The sequence below is a fragment of the Elephantulus edwardii genome, unplaced genomic scaffold, assembly GCF_000299155.1.
Source record: "Elephantulus edwardii isolate Elephantulus edwardi_28Jun2011 unplaced genomic scaffold, EleEdw1.0 scaffold00044, whole genome shotgun sequence".
Taxonomy (NCBI): Eukaryota; Metazoa; Chordata; class Mammalia; order Macroscelidea; family Macroscelididae; genus Elephantulus; species Elephantulus edwardii.
Genome location: NW_006399794.1, coordinates 8,607,745 through 8,615,743, shown reverse-complemented (window position 1 = coordinate 8,615,743; position 7,999 = coordinate 8,607,745). Strand labels below are relative to the sequence as shown.

At 37.8% G+C, this 7,999-nt stretch overlaps 1 pseudogene; it reads left to right on the top strand.

Annotated features, from left to right (window-relative positions):
* Positions 1–6,307: 6,307 nt before the first annotated feature.
* On the top strand, positions 6,308–6,686 carry LOC102865364 (annotated as a pseudogene).
* Positions 6,687–7,999: the final 1,313 nt, after the last annotated feature.

Here is a 7,999-nt window from a genome sequence, read left to right as displayed (position 1 = left end):
ACTCATGTACTTTTAACTTGTTAGTTAAATTTGTGTCTTCTAGGCTGCAACAGTTCCATGATACATCTTGAAGGATATGAATGGCTAAGCACAATTGATAAAAGTACATCTAAATTCCAAAATCAATCTCAACAATAGTCTATGTGTTTCCTATTGCCAAAGGGGCCCTTTAGAGTAGTGAGAGAAGATCCTCACCCTGAACCATACAGCTCCTCTTTTCAGCAGGAAGTAGCTAAGAGAATACACCATCCCCTTTTTCTTATGAAACAGGGTAAAGTCTCTCTCAGGGAGGAGTGATAGAGAATAGCAAAGGACACAAGGACAAAGGAGATTAATCAGAACTGGCTTGGACAAGCACTGTGGCAATTGGACAATTAAAACAGACTTTCAAGGGAGGGAAAAAAAGAACTAACTGGGGGGAGGGTAGAGAAAATAGTGCAACAATGAATGAATGAAAACCCCAAATCTCTGTATATGTTCATTAAAATTAATAAAATTTAATTATAAAAAAAAAGGACAAGTGTTGCATGGTGCCACTATTGCAGTATGGGACTGACATCAGGGTTGGAATGAGAATGATAAAAATTGGATAAATTATGCATACTGCATTAAAACAGATGAAGGAGAGAACTGTTTGAAAGCGATACATGATTGGGTATTATGATTATGACAAGAGTACAGAATGAAGGTTGCATAGTGGAGAGTTCTCCAGGCAGAAGGGGAGTGGGGGGATTGTATATCAACGAAGGAATTTTTCTTTTACTTTTCAAAGAGAAGAGAGAACTGGGGGGAGGGGTGGGCAGGGAGAAAAATGCAACAACGAATGTATGGAAATCCAAAATCTCTGTCATCATTCATTAAAATTAATTTTTAGAAAACTTAAAAAATATGAAAAGAAAAAACACACAATAATATCTAATCATATATACCTTTTAAACAGTTCTTTCTGTAATCCGTTTCAATTCAGTATACATTATTTATCCTCTCTTTCTCAGTCTCCACTCAACCCGTAGGTCAGTCCTCTTTTCTAACACTGCCATTATGCCATATTTATCTTTTTATGACTGCGATATTTCATTCAGCATAATGTCCTCCAGAGTAACCCATTTTGTGTAATACTTCATGAGTTCCTTGTTTTTCAATACCAAATAGTATTCCATTGTGTGAATATACCAGAGCTTCTCTATCCATTCATTTTTTTGTTGGGCACTTGGGTTGTTTTCAACCCTTTGTTATTGTGAACAAAGCCAAAATAAACATACGTATGCATGTATCTGTTTGTCAAAAAGGAATTGATGGTATTTGTTTATCCGTTGTTGCTAACAATGATCTTGCCTTTGTTAATTATTTTAATAACTTCTATGGGCATCCTTTTCTGTGTCTACTACTTCAAATTTTTTCCCTCCTTCAGCAACATTAATTATTTAAAGGTTTACCCATGTCGTCACTAGGATATTAAATAAAAGTTTAGAATATGTAGTATGTCCTAGGCTCAGTTATAGGTACTGAAAATGTAAAGAAGTGGCCTAGTTGCAAGAAGCTAAACTGCAATCCAGAAAGCATGTGGTTTGACTCCACCAGCTGCTCTGCTGGAGAAGGATAGGTAATCTCCTCCCCTGTGATTAGCTGCCTTTGAAAACCCACTAGAGTGTCAGTTATGGATTGGTTCCAACTTGATAGTACACAACAAAAACAACAACATTGCAAGTTTTTACCTTTTCATTCTTATAATCAGAATTTCATGTGTTGCTTTTGAGGGTTTATTCCTTGCTGTTCGAGGAAACCTATTCTTGTTTTATCTATTTTGTGATTAATTTAGCCCACTTACTTTGCAGGTGGTCAACAATGGTGATGTTTTCATTCACGTAAGAAAGGATGATGATCAGAGGTAGAACAGTAGTAACGAGAGAGAAGATAAAGAATCAAAGTCTAATTAAGGGCTTAACATGACAGGACTATGTTTGTGAAAACAGATGGATCAACTAATTCAGTAAAGAACATAGGCAATTCAGCATATAAAGAAAAATAATTAGTTCCGTTTTCATATGCTAGTTTGAGATGAAACTAATAGTCTGGGTGCTTTCTATTTTCTAAACAAATTAGGCATGATTAAGTCTGATGTAATACTTAAAACAATCTTGTTGTTCTTATTAAGTGCCCTAGAGTCAGAACTGAGTCATAGTTATCCCTACAGTGGGCTTTCAGAGGCTATAAATAACATAAGAGGAGATTGTACATTTTTCTCCTGTGGAGCAGCTGGTGGATTTGAACTGCTTGTCTTTGGGTTGGTAGTGCCATTCCTTACCACCAAGTCTGGGAAGTAAGTATTATTCATATTTTATAGACAATGAGTCAGTGGTGTACCTGTCCAAGTTTATGCTGGCAATCTGGATTTAGAACTAATGCTTTGGCAACCTGATGGACGAAGCCCATTATAAAGTGAATTACACAATCCTGAGCTCCAGAAACTTGTCTGGGCTAAAAAACTAGGTAACAGAAGTATTGCCATAGATAAAGATAACAGAATCATAAACATTCAGTGCTATTTCTCATGAAAATATGTACTAAGTGATAAAAACAATAGAACAAGAGACGTGTTTATGTACAACTGATATTCAACTGTGCGATAGCCTTAATCCATTGCCTTCAAATTGATTCTAACACATAGTGGCCCTTCAGAACAGACTAGAACTGATTCACAGGATTTCCAAAGCTTTAATCTTTATGGAAGAAGGCTGCCACATCTTTCTCCCATTTTCCATTAAGCAATTTCATTAAGTGTTTAGTCACTGCATAGCCAAGGTTCCTTGTGATAGCCTTCTCAGCTATTGAATATTGAAATAAAGGTTTTTTTTAAATTAACAACAAATAGATTGTTCTTTGATCCCACCCCACCACCACCACCACAGGTGCTGTAAATGTAAAGAAATAATACTAAGCTCTACTCTCCAAAATGTCACAGCTTAAAACACAGAAACCAATATACTTATTAGAGGTCGCAGGATCAAAGAAGCACTGGATGTACTGTCAGGGGGATGCCTTGGAGGCCTGTTAGCCTAACTTATCAGGTAGACACTGTGCTTATCATGCATTCATTTCAATCTCAGTGTAAATACTTCTTCCTACTGTTAAAGCACACAGACTTTGGTAGGAAAATGCTACCTTTGTTTTTATCATTGGATAAACTCTAGAAAATATTGACTATACACTGTATGGGTGTCCATACAATTCCCAAGGCTTGATCATCTGGTCTGAATCCTCCTGGAGTTTCCTTCATAGGGCTATTTGTAGGAATTATAGTTTCTGATTTCTTTTCTATTGAACTTTTTAAGGTACAATGGAGGAGGAAGAATCTGTAATAGAAACCAAAAAGGAAAACCTGAGAGACATATAGTGAAATGATGAGGTATGTGTATTTTCAAATGCTAAAATAATAGTTTCATATAAGAACATTCAGTATTTTATTCTTTAAACAAGGAGTTATTACGTATGTTCTACAGTGCAACTATACATTATTGTAATCAAAGGTCAGTAAAACACCTTGCCTACCCTTAAAGGTTTTATGAAAAGTGACACACAAGCATGGCACAAATTAGATTACACTTGAATGAAAATATTTTACAATGCAGTACAGGAATCCAGATGATGCTGCAATCGTTACCATAAAATAATTAATCTAATTTATTAATTCAACAAATAGCAAAGCTATTTTAAAATGTCCAGCACATGTCATACAATGTAGTTGAGGATACAAAGATTATTAAAACCATATATCACTTCTCTAGGGGCTCAGGGTTTGGTGAAGAACATGAACAAAGAATATAACTTGTATATGTGCTGCTAAGCAAGGTTAGCTACAGATATAGGGCACAGCAGTACAGAATGGGACCAAGAGCCATTTTCACACAGTTTTTATGACAATGACAACTAAAACCAAACTCAGCCTCCACTGAGTTGGTAGGAAGTGAGTTATTGCACAATCTTTAGGAAGATTGCACAATCTGACTTTAATGACTGGGGATTATCTAGCCTATCCCTCTGTTTCACGGATGAGATATCTGAAACTTAGACATAGACTGTCATTGGCCTGCATCACACAATATGTTAATGACTGGACCAAGATTCCAATACATTTGTTGCACTTCAATTCAGAGAGTTCTGCTCTACCTCACAGTCCATTGGTTTGGGCTCTACTATCTATGGGTTTGGACTGATTCAAGTTATAGCTGTTCTTTGGTCTTTGTGTGTCCTCATCACTGCCCATATCATCAGGGATGATTCAGCCTTGGAGATTTTCATGAAGATTCTTTCTCAGATCTCCTAAATTTGAACAGATTTATATACATCATACACTTAAAGCAAAACCTTGCTGAATTGCAAAACAAAAGAACAAACAAAAATAAGGCACAATCACAAGAACATGGAAATAGCCCAAATTTCAGTCAACAAATTAATGGATTGAGAAATTGTAGTATATTCACAAAGTGGAATACCATGCAGCATGCAGTAGCAACAACTTTAAAAATACTACGTAACATAGGATAGACTGGAGAGCATTATGGTGAATGAACTAATTCAGTATATAAGGACAAACAGTGCATAAGACCATTATTGTACAAATAGAAGGATAAAAAATATAAGGACAAAAAAAAATAGAAGGACAACTAATAAGATGTGTATGAAAATGCAAGGGGGGAAGAAAAGGAGGGTACTGAGGGTGAGCAGAGGGGAAATCACACTTACAGGGTTTGGTGGGCAGATGGAGGGTGTGAAGGAATTAGAAGAATTAAAAGGATTTAGAACAAATGAAAGATCCTTGGGGACCTAAAAAGACAGGGTGATGGTTAGTGTAGATCAATGGTGATTAATTTTATAAACCACCATAAATGGGTATAATTGTATGAGACACAATGTAAATGAAGGAATGTGTGAAATACAACATATATAAATTTGATAGGCAAGCCAATAGAAATAAATTTTTTTAAAAAGAAGAGTAATACAGTTGAGTCAAAGAGAAGCTAAGAGACAGCTGGAAAATAGACACACACACACACACATAAAAGAATAAATGAGCAAACAAGTGAGCTGGAGGAATAGAAGGAGGAGGGAGAGAGGAAGAGAAAAGAAACTCAGAAGAAGAAAAACAGAGATCAAAACCAAGAAAACACTGGTGGCCTAGTTAGTTGTAAGAAGCTGTGCTGTAATCCCAACAGCATGAAGTTCAAATCTACCAGCTGCTCTGAGGGAAAAGGATGGGCAATCTCTTCCTATGTGATTAACAGCGAAAAACCTGCCAGAGGGTTAGCTATAAGTCACTAAGAGATGAGTTGGTTCCAACTGAGCGTCACACAGTGACAACAGGAGAAAAGGCTCTGGGCTCCCAAAACCTCTCAGGCACAGATGCTGTACTCTTCATCTTTTTTTTTTTTTAATGAAAGTTTATAAACAACTTCTATTTCCATTAATTCACTGTTGCACATTTTCCTCCCTGTTTCCCCTCACCCCCAGTTCGCTTTTTTCTTGGGGAAAATATTTCTTTCATTGTTATACAGTCGTCCCTCCTCCCCAGACCACTTTACTATGTAACTCTTATTCTGGACTCTTATTGGGGCGAAAGGGAAGTTACTCTCACTGGGGACCCTAGAGGAAAGGAAATAGACTCACAGATGGAAATGCTGCTCTTCTTCCAGAATGCTGAATAGACGGCTGCTCTTGCAAACCGAAATCTACCTGTTTCGGGAGCCAGTTTGTAAAAGAAATCATGTTGATTGGTTTACAATTTGACTGGATAATGTGAGGTGTGGTGATACCAGTTTGACAGCCTTTCCCAGCCAACCAGTTGCTGCTTAGAGGAAAGTGGGAACCAAGCCAGGGGTGCTGTGTATGATCTGCTTTAAAACATTTGTCAGTAACTTCTCATCTATAGGAAAAACTAAGTTTTGAAATTTAGTGTCTTCACCATCTGGCTGGTGTTGAAATTTAAGTGGATCTGAGTTTAGACTCCGAGAGACTTTTTTTTTTTAATGTAGATTCATATTCTCCTCTCTCTCTCTCTCTCTCTCTCTCTCTCACACACACACACACACACACACACACACACACACACTACTTCATTGACATTACTAGGTTATACTCAACGAAATTAGAACTGAGACACAAACGGAGATATGTTCATAGCAGCATTATTCACCATCACAAGAACATTTTTCAGTTGAGTTGCAACTTCAAGTCTTTGTTTTCTCATGAAATGAATGTGACAATACTCATCCTGCCCTTCCTCTTTCCGCCATCTTTCCGTGCCACCACTATGGCACGTTTGGACATCCTGGCTGGCGCTCTCAAGAGCATCAACAACGCCGAGAAGAGAGATAAGGCCAAGTTCTTATCAGGCTATGCTCCAAAGTCATCGTTCGGTGCCTGACCGTGATGATGAAGCATGGCTACATTGGCGAAACTGAAATCACTGATGATCACAGAGTGCGGAAAATTGTCAACCTCACAGGCAGGTTAAACAAGGGTGGTGTTATCAGCTCTCGATTTGACGTGCAGCTCAAAGATCTAGTAAAGTGGCAGAATAATCTGCTCCCACCCCGTCATTGTACTGATAACCTCAGCCGGCATCGTGGACCATGAAGGAAGTAAGGCAAAAACACACAGGAGGAAAAATCCTGGGATTCTTTTTCTAGGGATGTAATAAACAGTGTAAATAAAATGCTTCAATAGACAAAACAAAAACAAAAACAAACCCCAACAAACCAATACTTATCCTTTGAGTGTTTCTCTGAAAACTAAGTAAAATAAAAATTTTTGTTGTTGTTAAGTACCACAGAGTTAGAAAAGACCCATCGCTGACCCTCTAGCAGATTGTCAGATGCAGGAAATCACAGTGGACATGGCTCATCTTCCTCTCACGGAGCAGCTGATGGACGTAAACCACGTGCCTTTGAGCTGGCAGTGCAACTCCTTACCTCTTAGCCACAAGCACTTCAAAATAATCACACTACTTTATTTAGCTTAGTCTTTATTCTTAATGCTCAATAATGATTCTTTATCACTTTCCCCTCTAGACTATGTATGAATTCAGTAAAGGTAGGAAAAGAATTTTATTCATTATAATATTTTTAGCATAAGTTGTTGTATGCCATCTAGTCAGAACCAACCCATAGATCACTATCCAGTGGGTTTTCAGAGGCTGAAATCACATGGAAGGAGATTGCCCATCCTTCTCCCATGGAGCAGCTGGAGGATTTAAACTGCATGCCTTCGGAATTGCTGCCCAGATTCTTACCTTTAGGCCACTAGGGCCATGATGTTGTTGTTGTTGTTATGTGCCGTCGAGTCACTTGCGACTCATAGTGACCCTGTGTACAACAGCCCTCTGTCCTGTGCTCTACTCTGCTCTGTCCTGTGCCAATCGCACTGTCTCTGACACTCCCATCCCGATTATCCCAGTCATTGAATCAATCCACCTCATAGAGGGCCTTCCCCTCCTGTGCTGATAATAGGTCTTAAATATACTTTTGTTTTAATAAATTGTTGTACTGTGTTATATATAGACTTTTTTTCCCCTATACTGGTCAATGCCTCAAAAGATAATTGCCATAGTCAAAGTGAGATGCAAAATTACCATTCTAGATTTTTAGAGAGATGAACAAGAAATGGGTCAATGATTCTTAATGAATTCATAAACCCTTATCTATACCAAAGAAGTCTTGGTGGCACAGTGGTATTTGCTGCTAACTGAAAAATCTGGTTTGGACTATCAGCCATTCCATAAAAAAAAGACATGGTAATCTGCTCCCTAAAAATTACAGCCATGAAAATCCCATGACACCAGTTCTTTTCTGTCTTACATGGTTGCTATGAGTCAGATACAACTTGACAAAAATGGGCTAGCTACACAAAAAGTTTAAAATAAAAATTCCTGCTTTTCCTTCACTGACTTTCTATTTGGTTAAACATGATGTCCTTCTCTAGGGACTGGCCTGCATGATAACAT